The sequence below is a fragment of the Canis aureus genome, chromosome X (genome assembly GCF_053574225.1).
Source record: "Canis aureus isolate CA01 chromosome X, VMU_Caureus_v.1.0, whole genome shotgun sequence".
Lineage (NCBI taxonomy): Eukaryota > Metazoa > Chordata > Mammalia > Carnivora > Canidae > Canis > Canis aureus.
Window position 1 is genome coordinate 120,817,123 of NC_135649.1, and position 16,211 is coordinate 120,833,333.

Sequence of the window (16,211 nt, forward strand, 5' to 3'; positions counted from 1 at the left end):
CTTCCTTGAATTCCTGAACACTCTCCCTTCTGGGTCCCCTCTATGGCCTTTCTCTTCCTTTCTGATTCTGCTCGTCCTGCTTCTTCAGGTACTGCTGCTCCTTCTATAGCCTCAGGCCACTTCCCTGGCTCCCAGACTGTCCCACGTAGCTTTGCCTCCGCTAGTGATCCATCCGTGCTTCCCCCAGGAGACCCCCGTGTCCTGATTTTCTGCTCTCACTTCTCCCTCGGGCTTCATCCTGCTCTCACAGTTGCCTCTTTTGGGACAGCTTCATCTGTACGCTCTGCCAAAGGCACAGTTCAGTGTGTCCAAATTCAGCCCATCACCTCTCTTGCCAAGCTTGCTCCGTTCCCTGCACACTGTTTTCCCGGGAGAGGCATCTTCCGCACTCAGTCCCTCGTCCCTCAGTCCCGTACTTTGCATCCCCTCTCTCCATCTGCCTGGTGTGAATCACTTTCTGGGTCTCTTTATTTCTCTTGGCTGGGATACATCTCTACTTTCCATGGCCATGTTCTCACTTTACATTTGCTGTTTTGCTTCCTGTCCTGTCTATGGCTGTTCATACTGTCCCATCACTTTTTAAAACTTTGCCCATTCCACATTCCTGAATAATAGGTTGCATCAGAGGACTATCCTGTCCAGAAACTGTCCACAAGCACACACGGTCTTCCATCTCCTGAACCAGCCGTCCTCGCTTCAATCCTGTACTCTCCTCCCAGGTAGCTGTTTTCCATCCAAGCTGAGCATTGCTGGGATTCACCACACCTGTTCCTCGCCTTCTTGCCCTGTCATCCTCAGGCTCTCCTTCTACCTGGGTACTCTTGTACCCCGCTCTCCCATGCTGGTTGGGAAAACTACTCCTGTGTTCCTCCTTTACTCGCACACTCAATAAGTCCTGTCACCATATGTGTGCGGTTTTTCCCCCTAATGCTAAGCCATTCTCTGTGATGCTAAGAGGGTGTCCTACAATTCAGTTCAATTTGACACTAACTGGAGAAGCCACAGGTGAAGGGCTCAGTCCCACAAGACCATTTCCACTGCAGATGACAATTGCAAGCAGCTCAGCCCCCAAGTCACTCTGTCCCCAGCTTTTCTCTGACTCGAGTACAAATCAAAGCTTCCCACAACCCCCTCCTTGGATTGCATCATTTGCTAGAACAGCTCACAGACCAAAGGGAAACATTTCCTTAATGTCTTCTAGTTTATTTGATAATAAAGGACATCATATAAAAGATACAGGTGGAGAGATTCATAGGACGAGGTCTGCAAGGGTCTCGAATTGGGAGCTTCCATCCTCCTGGAGTTGGGATGCACCACCCTCCCAACCATGGATGCGCTCAGGATGGAGAGGGGCTGGAAGGTCCAAGCTTCTAACCATGACGTGGTTTTCCTGGCGACCAGACCCCATTTTGTAGCTATGCTGAAGCCCACCACGTCTTGCCCCGTTAGAACAAAGGACACTCCTATTACCCAAGAAGTTTCAAGGGACTTAGGAGCTCTGTATGAGGGACCAGGGTCAGAGGCCAAATATTAGAAGAAAGGTGCTCCCAGTGATTTAATCACTTAGGAATCCCAAGGGTTTTAGGAGCTCTGTGCCAGGAACCAGAAGCAGAGCCCCATACATTTTTTCCCTAGCATTTTACCCATCTCCATACTTTATCCATCCCATGAGGCTAACATTCTGTTGTGCGCACTGTCTCCTCTGACTCTGGCGTGCGTGATGGACCCTCGTCTCTGGCACTCATCAGTTTCTACCGAGGGAACCAGGACACCTGAGGCTTCCTAGCCACGTAAAGTTATTTTTTTCATGTTCCAGTTTTCTCATCCATAAGAGAGTTATTATGTGGAGTACCTACATCTAGAGATGTTAGCAAGACAGATAAGTTAGTGAGGCACGTAAAGTACCTTAAAATACAGGCACATGGTAAGGCAGGCTCTTCCTATTGTTATCTTTGGTCTTATCTTCCTCCCTCCTGCTCTGAAATGCTTTACCAAGGATGGCTTCATGTTATACTTAGAATAAACCCCCAATTCCTTATACTGACCTATTTGGCTTTACACGGTGAGCCTCCTGCCCACCTCCCCAGCTCCACCCCATGGCATTCTCCCATTACCACCCTGCTGGTATACCAGTTGTCTTTTGGTTTTGTGATCCAACTAAGCATGTACCAAATTAGGGCATTGCCTGTGCCACTTCCCCTGCCTGGAACCTCCTCTCTTCTTCCCACAGAAAGTGGGTTACATGCTCTCCCGTCTTCACGTTTATTAGCCCACTCTTACTCCCCTCTTGGCGCTCTGTCACATTGGAAAGCATTTTCATTTTTTGCCCTCTTAGGTGTGTTTTAATGTTTTTCTGCCTTTCCTTAAACACATGAGTCCAGCTCAGAGGAGGTGCACCCTGGGTGTTTGTTGAAGAAATGAGTAATTACAAGACACGCTGCGGACGTTCACTGAATGAATGAAAAGCCAGAGGTTGAACGTGGTGGACAAGTGTTAGCAGCGCAGCCATCGCAGTTTCTTAGACAATATAGCCAGGCCGGAGACAGTATGAGGGAACAACTTTGATCTTTTAACCTATTTGTTGTAGAAGGAAGTTTGTCTTCCACCTAAGGGAAGCCGGTTCTTCATCAACTATTGAACTTATAAACTAGCATGATTAACCGAAAATGTGTAGTTTATTCAATATATGGATGATTTATTTCTAGATGCTATTTTTATATTATTCTTTTTTTGCTGGTTTCATGTCCCTAGACTTTTTACAATTCTTTTTCTGAAATTTTTTTAAAACAGTGTCAGAGAAAGGCTTCACGTTTCCCATTCTAGTCCATGCCTAGAAAATAGAGAGTGATAAATTTTAGGAATGTTAAGGATTTTGGAGCTTAATTATTTAATGTCTTACATGAAAGCTATAAATCTGCTGTGCTGTGCTGTTTGTTTCTACTGCTTGCTGAAGAGATGCCTTGAGTCCTTTTTCATTTTATTGTAAAGGTTTGTGTCAGAATTAGCCATGTGGACAATGAATGAATTCCTTGAATTCGTCCAAAATGTGGGTTGACTCAGGAGGAGTAGAATTGTGTAAAATTGATTATATACATTTTAAGTTATGCTTTTTATATTCTGTAGAGAAATTTCTCTCCTCGTTGTTTTTCACTCGACTTTTATAACGCTAAAAATTAAACAATTTGAACATTGTATAAAACTGGGAGCCAATCCAAGTCAGAAACAGATGTTTTATTAAATATGCATCTTTTCAAAAATGGATATAATTTGGAGGATTGTTCTGTTTGAGAGATGGGAGATAAAATTTGGGTTAGATAAATTAGGTTACTTATGTCAATTTGAACTTTTATATACACATCTAGAAATATCCAGGGCGACCCCCTGAAACCTAGATATATACATTCTCTTCTTATGTGAGCATGCCTTTTTTTTTAAAAGATTTTATTTATGTATTCATGAGAGACATGCAGAGAGAGGCAGAGACACAGACAGAGGGAGAAACAGGCTCCCTATGGAAGCCCGATATGGGACTCGATCCTGGGGCCCTGGGGTCACCACCTGAGCTGAAGGCAGATGCTCAACCACTGAACCATCCAGGTGCCCCATGAGCATGCCTTTTATTATTTTTTTAATAGCTACCCAAAAAATCTACCAAAATGAAAATTCCCCTCATTTTTCCTTCAAAAATTTGGTAGGTCACTGAGACTCAAAAGAAAATTAAATAACAGATGAATAAGCCTGGGATTAAAAAAAGTCTTTTTTAGAGGCACCTGGGTGGCTCAGTTGGTGAAGCATCTGCCTTTGGCTCAGGTCATGATCTCAGGGTCCTGGGATTGAGCCCCACGTCCAAGATCCCTGGTCAGCGGAGAGTCTGGTTCTCTCTCTGGTCTACTCCCCCTGCTCGTGATGTCTCTGTCTTTCTCTCAAATAAATAAGCAAAAGATTTTTAAATACCTCTGAAATATATTTAGGTTTTAAAAATAAGTTTGTCTTCTCTTGTTTTTGCATATGTGTGTGCAAGTCTGGTGCAGACATTCAGTCTCGGGTGCTGCCCAAGCCTTGGGAGCCCTGAGCTGAGTCGTGGTGTGGATCCCTTGAGGGCCCTGTGAGCTCTGCGGCTACCTCCTGCTCCTGCTTCCTGTATGCTTTACTCTGACACGTGGACCCTCTCATCCTCCTCTCTCAAGGCTCTCTTCTAAGAGTTTCTTAGAGCAGTCACCTCCACCGAGCCTGGCATTTTCTATTCCTTTTTTTTTCTTTTAAAGAATTTATTTATTTATTCATTCATGAAAGACATAGAGAGAGGCAGAGACATGGGCAGAGAGAGAAGCAGGCTCCCTGCATGGAGCCTGATGTAGGACTCAATCCCAGGACCCCTTGGGACGAAGGCAGACACTCAACCACTGAGCCACCCAAGTGTCCCTGGCACTTTCTATCCCTTTATGACTGGTACAAGAGCTCCTGCAATTCATTATGAGTACTTGCTCTGAGGATGCCCTCCCTCACAAGAAGACACGTCCACTGAGGACGGGGGTTGTCCTGTTAGTCTTCAGAATTCCTTTCCTGGCCTCATATCTCATTTGTGGTCTGCGCTCAACCAACACCTGTAAAGTGAAACGATAGGATTTCTAGACAAGATTTGTTACAAGTTATTTAGGTACGAAGGGATACAATCATGTCAGTGCCCTCTTGGAAAGTCAGAGGTGTATGAATGGTACCTTTTATGAAGGTATTTAGATCTTCCTATCTTATTTTCTAGGTATCCTTTGGACCTGCTACTCAGGGTGAATTGGAATGGCCATGAACGTCTTCATGAGCCTCCAAACCTTCAGTTGTAAAGATGAAAGTATATGGAGAGGCTTCCTTGAAACATTATCCTAGTGTGGTATATATCATTCCCCGTTCCACGCCTCGTATTCCTCCAAAGGTCTGTATGCTTTTGACTCATGTGTTCTCCGCATGCTAAGATTCTATCGAAATGATATAATTGTATGGTAACATTTGCTAACATATTCATGAACTCTAATATTGCTAATATATTAGTGACTCATAAATATTGCTTTAATTACTGCTTCCCCCTTTTTAATCCACCTTGACTGTTTGAAAACTATCATCGCGGGCCATGTATGTCTTTAAAAGATTCCTTCCTAGGGGCACCCGGCTGGCTCAGTCAGAAGACTATGTGATTCTTGATTTCAGGATCTTAGGTTCAAGCCCTATATTGGATGCAGAGATGACTAAACAAACAAACAAAAAAGTCATTTATATTAAAAGATCCTTTTCTATGTCAATGAATACATATGAAGTACAGTGTAAGTCTTCACAGATGATAAGTATTTGATAGGGCGTCGTTTCTATGTCAAAACGAAGATTAAAAAATAATGTCACGTCACTTTCAAAATAATCGGCTATTTGTAGTCATATTTATCTGCTTTTTAAAAAAATTTATCTGCCTTTTAAGGCGTTTGATTATAGGGCATCCACTGCAAACGTAATGGTAAAATCAAGACGTATTTTGATAAAAAAATTATTTTCATCTAAAAAATTTATTCTTTAACTTTTGAGATATGCTATTCGGCACATGACTTACATCTTAGAATTTTGCTTCAAATACAAGAAAGGATTCCTGCATCATGTCCCATGGTGAATCATGCAGCAGAAATCACATAGGAAAATGGAGTATTTGCATGGACGAGAGTTGGCAATCTGCATTGTCCCTTGATTTCGATGGCTAACCCGGAGGTGGCATAATTAGTATGGATGTTGTAAAGGGTCCCTCCCTGTCTCTGACTCCTCAGCGTTGAGTTCCTCATACAAAAACCCCTCTGGGAGAATGTTACGCTGTGGGTTTGCACCTAATGGGTTAGCCATGAAGAAAAAACTAAGAGTATTTGGAACGTATTTAACCTCATACAGCAGGAGACGTAGTACAACGTGCGTTAAGGATTGGGGGTGAGTAGGCTCCAGTAAGAGAGGTACTGGGAGATTACGGGAGAAAGGGACGCAGGACAGGTGGAAACATTCCTGACTGGGGCCGGCCAGCTTTGAATACAGCTCAGTCCAGCTACAGATGAACAGATTCTTTCCAGGGACTTTAACTGGGCTAGATGACCACACAGTAAGCACTACATAATGGGAATATTTATTTTGTTCTATCAGTTGTTAGGTTTATCAGATTTTAAAAGAAAGCATATGCTAATATGATTAATCATTCTGTCTCACTCGTGTACCTTAAAAAAAGAACCATCAGGGCAGCCCGGGTGGCTCAGCGGTTCAGCACTGCCTTCAGCCCAAGCGTGATCCTGGAGACCCGGGATCGAGTGCCACGTCGGGCTCCCTGCATGGAGCCTACTTCTCCCTCTGCCTGTGTCTCTGCCTCTCTCTCTCTCTGTGTCTCTCATGAATCAATAAATAAAATCTTTAAAAAAAAAAAAAAGAGCCATCAAAATTAAAGCAAACAGAAAGAAACAAAAGCTCAACCTTAAAATAATAATTAATGAACATTTTTCTGTGCCCCATCACAAGAAAAAAAAAAACTGTATTGGCCAGTCAGACATAATTCATACTAATGTCTGTAGAACTTTCCTGAAACACACATGGAGTTAACTTTGCAGTTGTGTATGTAGCACTGGCCTGCGGTTTAGAGCCCAGATATGACCTGGGATTGGGTGAAGTAGGAATAGCGCCAATTTTTGAGTTGTAGTATTAATGTTACAGCGTGAGAATAGCACCTACTGTGTGCATCACTCATGCACTGTGAGGTTGTCTTTGCTATCAATATCAAATAGCCTCCTTCTCACAGACAGAAACCATGTCAGCTGTAGATTCCCACGGTGTGGGGACTGAGAATGTGGGATAGAAATGATATTCCTTGTCGCACCGGAGCCCGTGTAGCAAGATAGATGGAAGGGAAACTACCTGGTGTGAGTCCAGCCCTACCTTTTGCAGCTCCGTGCTCTTGGGCTAGTTGGCTGCCTTCCCTCTGATTCCCTTTTTCCAACCAGTGTTGATAACGCCCTTCCCTACCTTCTATGCTTCTTGAGAAGATAAAAAGAGTCAGTATAGAAAGCAGTCGGTATGTGAAGTGCTGACCCACGACATATGTGTTGGCCACTATCGTTCGTTTAGTTGAAGATGCCGCTCGATTTGGTAAAATGTGTGGTCGTGGACGTCCAGGGAGACTCAGCTCTGCCTCCGTCTGCCTCGAAGCCCATGACTTATATGACTTAGTGTGTGAACATTGGTTTTTCTAACTGTAAAACAGATGTCATGATAGCTACCCTGCACGGCTGTAGAAGGGTCAGCGATGTTGAACGCCGTCGTGATTGTTGTTACATATGAATTCATTTTCCTAAATATATTTTAATCAACAGTGTTCTTGAAACCCAGAAGAAGTAACTGTGCTAGTTGTTATGAGTAATCAGAGCATAATTAAAATAGGACCCTGCCTTCCTACAGTTTATTAATGCACTATTGGCTTGCTGCCTTTGAAACCCAAAGACCTCATCTACTTGGTACTAATATTCCTCAAGCACCATGAGAAGTGCATTAAATGAAGTAGTCTCTCTTTCCACTTACTCTCCTTCCTCGAGCTCTAAAATGGTGAGCGTCAGTCACAAGATGAGACTCTGTGAAAGAGCTACCAGGGAGCCACTTTGCCTTGTTGTGATCCTCACTTGAAAGTAGAAGGAGCGGCACGTTGCTTGAGAATCACCCTTTAAAGAGAAGAGTCCAGGTCGGGATGACAAGAATAATGCTACACGATCCTGGGGGTGACTTCTGCTCGAAGAGACACTAGTGTTGTCATAGTGGGGGCCAAGCAAACAGGGCAGTGTTTGGTCTTGCCCATCCTGACCCTTGGCTGTAGGCGAAGAACACTGGCTGCCTGCTGAGGCTTGCTTCTTGCAAGCAAACGATCTCCAAACCACGGATCGACTCTTTTCACGAATTGCATTTTTCGAGGATTTCAAAGTCTTAATTTAAATAAAGCTAGATCGCACGTAGATGTGCACTAAATTGATTGTCGTCGTCAACGAAGATGTAACAGAGCCCAAATGAATACCGACGAGACACGGACTGGAAGCCTCAACCTGTCTGTTTATCCTAAATCGTCGCGCTGCACGAGGACCAGGATGGTGGGATGTGGCGTCTACAGTTAGCCGCACCTGCAGGGGTGTTGTGTCATGATTAGCAGCTTGCCTCATTAAGGACCCAGTTAAGAATCGCTCTTTGCCACTACCAGCTACTTCCGGTAACAACCCCAAAGCAAAGTTATGTGAGCAATAAGACATTGCCCTTGAAGCACGCACACTCATCTCTTTTATGGGCTGGACCAACATACCTCTTTCTTGTTTTTGTTTTAATAGGGACAAAGGTGTTGAGATGGAAAAGACGTCAAGCGGATGTCCGTGGAGGCATTTCTAAAGGCGTCTTCCTAGAAGGACGATGTAATGGTGAGTATCCGAAGGACCCATTGGCTTCTGCTGACTTCCGCTATTGATGCATTTGCAGCCTGGGTAAATCAAATCTCGCCGTGCTTTCGGGCTCCTGTGGTAGTCGGAATGGGTTCCTCCTTCAAAAATCTATTTGAAACGAACCAAAGTGCAAAGCCGTGATTTTCAAGCTCATTTGCAGCGTGTATAATGATACATGTTGGAAATTTGGGGCTTTGTAATAATTGCTTGTTCCTCCAAATAGCCACGATGTCAGCTGGGTATATCTCATTAATTAGCTGTGCATAAATGAGAGGCTCAGCTTTCTGACTCACCTTGTCTAAACAGCTCCAAAATTTACCCTCAAGCCCATTGGCCACTGGAAGCCTACTCCGATCTAGAGTGAGCATCTCCAGCTACGAGGGCATTTGAATGGTGGCCGTCCCTTCAGAATGACACCCAAATGCTAGACATGTTCTAACCCAGGCAGAGGGCCCACCGAGGCCACGGGATCTTTCTATCTGGACAACAGATCCCAACGAAGGGGAGATGGGTGGGATATTTCTATGATCTATGGATGTGAGCGCTTGTTAATAAAATCGTTTCGCACTTTGAAACCTGGGCCCGTTCCTTCCCATACTTAAATTCCAGAAAGGTTGTGTTTTCGTGTGTTTCAAGTAAATGGTTATGTCTTTTCATGGCTGAGCTGTCGACTCGAGCCCTGCTGACGTGGTATTTGTGATTATATATCATTCTCATATTCATTACCTACCATTTTTCTTAACAATTTGAGTGGCACAGCTTCCAAATATTTCCCACCATGGAGACCGCAAATGGCTTTTGGCTTCTTTACAGCCCATTGCATGACTTCCATACCTTTAGTCGGTGACAAACTTCTGTAGGATTCCTGGATTCTACAAGATTGTCAAGGTCATATTTTTTATGAGACCCTTGTTCCCAACAAACTGGATTTCTAAACTCCTCTCCCATGTCCTGCCATAAAACTTTTTTTTCCCCTAAAGATAATTTCTTAATTAACAAAGACACACGCTGTCCCCCTTTTGTTATTAACATGCAAATTTGGAAGATGATTATAGATGGCAAAATGGTTACTATTTTTAGCTTGTGTAGGTTATTTTACCAAAGGTATTCAATGTACACACACATTTCTCATCAGCACATACAGCAAATCATCATTAACAGCACATTATGTAAATTCCTTTGTCTTCTGAATTGTGCCGTGAGTTTTTTTTTCCCCCCTGTTTTTATGTCGCTTTTCAACCTGGAGGAGCGTTGCTCTCTAACGGGGGCACAGAGTCTTGGAAATCTGTCTTCCTTCTCACACGATCACATTTTGGAACGGCAGCCCGATGCAGCTCGGTCATAATCATTTCGGTAGCCGCTGTGCTAGGAGCACTCTGTTTAATATAATCAGGCTGTCCTGGTTCCAAGGAGAAGCAGTAGTAATAGGTCTGGCATCGCGCTCCGAGCCGTGGACGAGCCACAGCTCATAATGTGACAGCTCACATAATGAAACCCAAAGGGAACATTATATAAAGTGCACAATCAGGAGAGGAAAATGAGGACTTCTGAATCTAGAAAGACCTCTCACTTTTTGGGCCATGTGCACTTAGGTTCAATCTGCATTTGAAACCACCAGGCAGTATGGACACGTGTGTGCAGGAGGCTGCCTACCTGCCCGTCTGAATCGGGGCGTGCTTTCCGATCATACGTTGGGGTGGCCGGGATGAGGGGTGATCCCAAGTTGGAGCTTCTCGTGTTGTATCCTGAGGATGGCGTGGCTGGATGAACAGCTCACGGCAGGGAGTTTTCGTGTTTGTGGATTCTCAACGTGTCTACATGGGAGCTGAAAGCTCCGTGGGTCTTCATCGGGGTCATTCACGAGGTGCAGGCTTTGGCGGCCACCACCCACATCTGTGCATCGGGGTGGGGGGCGCTGATGCCTTGATCAGGGGCTGCTGCTAGGTAGCTATTTCTGGGTGATCAGGCTTCTGATATACGTAAAGAATAGAGAGGCAGGCACCCGTTCCTCTCTGTTACGGGGAATCTGTGATTATGAATGAAGAAAAGCAACTCCTTAGGAAGGACAGATCATTCATGAAGCCTCTTGATACTTGAAAATTTCAACATATGCCACTTTAATCACATTTTCTCTACAACGTTGACTGAGCATGTTCTGGTTTTGTAACCTCTGTGAAAGGAGACTCTTTGCAATGGATTTTCTTTCTTTTTCAAAAAAATTGAAAAAAATTATTTAAACTCCATGAATGAGAGTTGAGTGATTCATCAGTTGCAGGTAACACCCAGTGCTCACATTCCATCCTTTGCCCTCCTTAGTGCCCATCACCCAGTTACCCCGTGCCCCCAACCCCCTTTGCGATGGATTCTTATAGGGATCTGGGATGGTCTTGGGGAACCAGCATTAGAAATCCCTTGATTTTATTCCCAAGATGGCTTGGTTCATCTCAAAACTGATGACCAAGGAAAAGTCCTTCCACGGTGGCTCTGGACTCATAATTTTCATTTTCGGGTGAAGTCATCCAGAGATGAGCCAGGAGTTGGGAAGTCCAGTATGATATGGAAATGAACCTATGAGTATTTTGAAGATCCTGATGAGGACTACTCATCGCCTAAGAATAAATTTGAATGCTGAGATAGTTTGTTTATGCTCTTTGTAGTTCTGAACACAGTATGCCAACAGATCTATCTATGCCAATGGATCTTTTATTAAATATTTTGTGATTCAGGGACGCCTGGGTGGCTCAGTGGTTGAGCATCTGCCTTTGGCTCAGGACGTGACCCCGAGGTCCTGGGATCGAGTCCTGCATCGGGCTCCCTGCTTCTCCCTCTGCCTGTGTCTCTGCTTCTCTCTGTGTGTCTCTCATGAATAAATAAATAAATAAAATCTGTAAAAAAAATATATTTTGTGATTCAGAGGGACACAGTAGTTCTACAAATCCACTTGGTACAGTAACTGGGATCAGAGTTAAATATAGAAATATAAAATTTACATAAATATAATAAATAATGTAAATATACGTAATTTTATTATACATGTTATCATATAAATAGAAATACTTTGTTTTGGGGTCTCCTCGATCCTTTTCCTTTCAACTATTTTTCTGAACCCATAATCTTTCCTTTGTACCAACACAATACTGCCTGCCTCCCCCCTGCCAATTTAATGCTGCTTTTCTGTCAAAATGATCTATTTCAGAATAGAAAAAAAAGGGGGGGGGGGCAAGTGTATCTAGTTAAGTAGATCATTTTACACTATTTATGAGTTATTTATGCATAAGTTAATTTTGTTGCACTCTGGAGGACATAAATGAACTCAGCTTTCGGGTAAATGACCTCAATACATGTAGAGGCATAAGGGGAGCCAGCTATGGCCTGTGGGCAGGTCACCTGTTTTTATAAAGTTTTATTGGAACACAGCCACACCTTGGCATTGACTTTTTCCTCTACAGCTCTTTTACACGGCTATGCCAGGGTTGAATGATGGTTCAAGAGCACAGGGCCCGGAAAGCCAAAAATACTTAAGTGCTATGAGTTTTGCCAATCCATACTTTAGGGCATGGCATGATTCTTTGCAGGGTAGGAAGGCCGTTGATGGTGAACAGCTTGGTTTCACAAATCAGTCACGAATGGAAATACTACATTATTATATATGCGTGTATATATAATACATGTATATACGTACGTACATGCATATAATAGACGTGTATGCGTGTATTATGTACGTGCACATATGTAGATGATATATGCATATGTACATAGATGTTTTCCCTTTGGGAATTCTATTAATGCCTCCTCTACATACAACCTTTCAGACACAGAGCAGGTGTTTGTGACCATGCATCAGTGGGGGCTGGGAGCACTCGGGAATGGCACCTGTGGAATCTCTAGTCACCGGAGAGAGATTTGATGACCATCCACACAGCACGTGTGAGGCCGCTGACACACCGCTCAGCACGTGTCCTCTTTAGCTTTTGTAGCAGTAGATTCCGATTGCTGTGTCTGTTAGGGCTCAGGTTTACAGTGAAGCCAGTTGACCGTGGGGAGCCACCTTGACTGATGTTACCATGGCCCCAGTCCACTTGTCTTGTGATCTAAAAAGAAAAGAACAGTTGATTAAGTGCATGCAATTATTGTGATTTTTTTTTCTTCTGCTTCACTAAACTTTTGAACCAAGTGCATTTCCTAAAGTTAAAACCAGGGAGTTCATTGATTCCATCTTTGGTGTGTTTGAGAATTTGAGAGCAGCATAATTCTGACTCAGCATGCTTCCCTGAAGTGGGTAATTAATATCAATAGGGAATGGGGTTGTTTTGTTTTTCTCTGGCAGGTTGTTGGATGTCATACTTGGCGTGCTGTGGTAGTAAATATTAACAAAATATATTTCGGTTGCAGATGATTGAGGATCTTTTGCTTAAGAATGTTCCTTTCATATGCCCTATTTCTTTCCTTTTCCGTAGTGAGTGCTGAAACAGGATTTTCCATGATGTCCCTAAGTATGAATTGATTTAACCATGACGTGGGGTGGGTGGGGGAATGCAAAACTTAGGAGTTTGAGAGGCCAAATGTCCCCTCGTCCCCATGAACCTGGTTAATATACTAGCCTGGAGCAGTGTTCATCCTTTCCTCACCTGAACCTTCAGTGTCCTTAGCATGCAGTTGGAAATTGAAGTATTAAATTTTCACTCTTCACCCCATATCTAGCACACTGCATGGCACACAGGAGATTCTCGGGAAGTGTTGGGTGAGTGCAAGTCAATGTGCTCAACCGTGTTGTTTTGGAGGGGGGCAAGATCTCCTCCTGGCTCAGCAGGCCACGTGGGCCAGTGACAGTGCACAAACCCTCTTACCTCCTCCCATCCCTTCAACTGAAAAGGGAAAGGAGTGAGCCTGCATGATGGCCCCTTTTGTCCGGCCTTGTCTGAAGCTTCTCTACAGATTAGCCCAGAGCTGACCACCCTCTGAGAGGGTGCAACCTTTTTCTGCAGAACCTTCTGCAGTTCTTTCTTAATATCATTACATCATTGCAAAATATGTGATGGCTCAGTAAGAGGGTTCTGACCGCTGACTAGGATATGTGTGTTGGGGAGGGTTTCCCACACCATGAAGCAGGTCTCTGACAGCAGCTGAGTGTCCTACAATTCAACCTGATGCCAACACTGTCTACCTGAGGACAGTGTCAGACCTCACAGGGTCAGGTCTCAGCCCTACAAGACTGGTCAGCCGACACTTCAGATACCAGTTGCAAGTACTTGTGCTTCTGACCCACAACGAGCTGTGTAGATCAGAGCTTCCAACGACCCCCTCCTTGGGTTCCATTAATCTGCTAATTTGTAACTTTACCTTGGCAGCTGGTTCACAGAACTCAGAGAAACATGGTACTCACCAGATCAGAGGCTTATTATAAAAGGCTCAGGAACAGCCCAGTGGAAGAGACGCACAGAATACGTATGGACACAGGGCACGGAGCTTCCATAGTCTTTCTACATGTGCCTCTTCCCCCAAACCTCCCCATGTTCACCACCTTGGAAGCTCTCTGAACCCCATCCTTTTGGGTTTTTATGGAGGCTTCTTCATTACACAGGCATGGTTAATTCAATCATTGGGCATTGGTGATTGATCCAACCTCCAGCTTTTCTCTTCTTCCCCAGGGGTCAGAGGCAGGTAGGTCAGAGATAGGAGAGAAAGTTCTAACCCTCTTTTTTTTTTTTTTTTTAAGTTTTAACCCTCTAATCAATCACAGGGATGTCTCTACTAGCAACCAGCACCCAATCCTAGATACTTTCCAAAAATCACCCCATTCACACACCAATAGCATCTTTAGCCTTCTCACCACCTAGTAAATTCCAAGGGTTTTAGGAGTTCTTTGCCAGAAAGATGAAGATCAGACATATTTTTCTTATTACAAATCACAAACATCACATTCAGGAAACCAAACCTTTTATTTTCACCCAGAGATGAATAAGTATTATTTTCTCCCTGAATTTTGTGAATCTGGAATAAAAAGAAAATAAATACAATCCCTTACGGCCTTTGTCTATAGGTAGTAGGCATTTGGAAGCAATGAAGTGTAGACTCTACAAAGTTTTTTTTTTTTTCTTTTCCATCTGGTATTTGTTCTAGTCTCATATATATGCACCGAAGAATATAAATTATTTAGCATTGACTTATCTGTAATTAAGTCTTCTAAATGGACTAGTATTTTAGCTGCTATATTTTCTTCTCAATTACTTAGAAAATTCAAGCCTTCCTTGGGGAATGCTTAGTCTTTCACTTCTGCTTTTAATGGTAATTGATCGGCGTGTTCAAATTATGCTGTTCTGGGAAGAAGGTTAACAAATAAAATCTGGCAAGGTGATAAGCAAAGGGCGTCAGATGAATGAAGAGCACTCTGTGTCCAAGATGTGTGTCCTCATTAATTTCTTACCTTTCCAAAGTTACAGATTCATAGTGAAGATAAAGTTTACAAATGGGAAGTGTGCTGGCTTCAGAATAGGTATTCCTGTGATCTGTCACTATTAGGATTTTTGTTTAAAAGCCTTTTATAATCATGACTTTGATAGAGGTCTTGACGAATTTAGTTCTTTTCCTTTTAAAGATTTATTTTGTTTTAGAGGAGTGAGAGAGAGAGAGCAGGGGGAGGGGCAAAGAGAACAAATGAGAGAGAATCCTCGAGTTGACTCCCTGCTGAGCGCAGAGCCCGACCTGGGGGGACCTGGGGGGACCTGGGGTTCGGTCTCATGACCCTGAGATCATGACCTGAGCCAAAAGCAAGAGTCAGATTCTTAACTGACTGCACCATCCAGGCGCCCGTATTTTAATTTTTTTGATAAGACATCATAAGTTTAAAATATTTAAACCAAATACTTGCCCAAAAACTAATGAATGAGGGGACTATAGCTGACAGTGAATAACTGACATTTATCATTTTATGCTTGGAAACCTCAGATCACCGTAAACATCTTACTGTGCCGATCATCGATCATGTTTTACCATCAACAAGTTGTGTCAGGTACTTAGAAACCATTACCATTTGTGTGGTTAAGTCCTAGAACCAGTCTTGGAAATGATGAGACATCGACCATCGCTTACACTTTTTAAAAGGAATGAACTATCACTGAGTTGGAATTCTAGAACATCTGGCCAGGATGAGAACTGATTTAAGGAGGAAGTCAGGGGATCCCTGCGTGGCTCAGCGGTTGAGCGACTGCCTTTGGCCCAGGGCGTGATCCTGGAGACCCGGGATCGAATCCCACGTCAGGCTCCCGGTGCATGGAGCCTGCTTCTCCCTCTGCCTGTGTCTCTGCTTCTCTCTGTATCTCTCATGAATAAATAAATAAAATCTTTTTTTTTTTTTTTAAGGAGAAGTCAGTTTATGTTAATTTCATCAAAAGTGCATGAGAACATTTGAAGTCATTTTCAACAGCGAGGCCATCTTCTCTTTGTGTCGCTGAAGATCAATGAATTGATCTTAGATTTTAAGGAGCAATTGGGGCAATTCTTTCTTGTATGGAGATGGTTAAACTGATTTCAAAAGAAATTTCTTTTTTTTTTTTTTTCCAAAAGAAATTTCAAACTGATTCAACTGTTCAGGGCTGAGAAAGTGAACTCCAGCTCTAATGGCGTACATGTCCTCGCCAATGCCTTGCGCTAGATCCTTGTTGAGGATCTTTCATATAGGATTCTTTTTTTTTTTTTAAGATTTTATTTATTTATTCATGAGAGACACACACAGAGAGA

At 43.3% G+C, this 16,211-nt stretch overlaps 1 protein-coding gene across 7 annotated transcripts in view; it reads left to right on the forward strand.

Moving 5' to 3' along the window:
- NLGN4X (neuroligin 4 X-linked) overlaps positions 1–16,211 on the forward strand; it is a 361,845-nt gene that overhangs the window by 84,235 nt on the left and 261,399 nt on the right. For all 7 annotated transcript variants that reach the window (XR_013374957.1, XM_077889032.1, XM_077889033.1 and 4 more), the window contains 2 exons: positions 4,760–4,927; positions 8,367–8,453. The gene's annotated coding sequence lies outside the window, so the exon portion shown is untranslated. The remainder of the gene's footprint in view (positions 1–4,759; positions 4,928–8,366; positions 8,454–16,211) is intronic.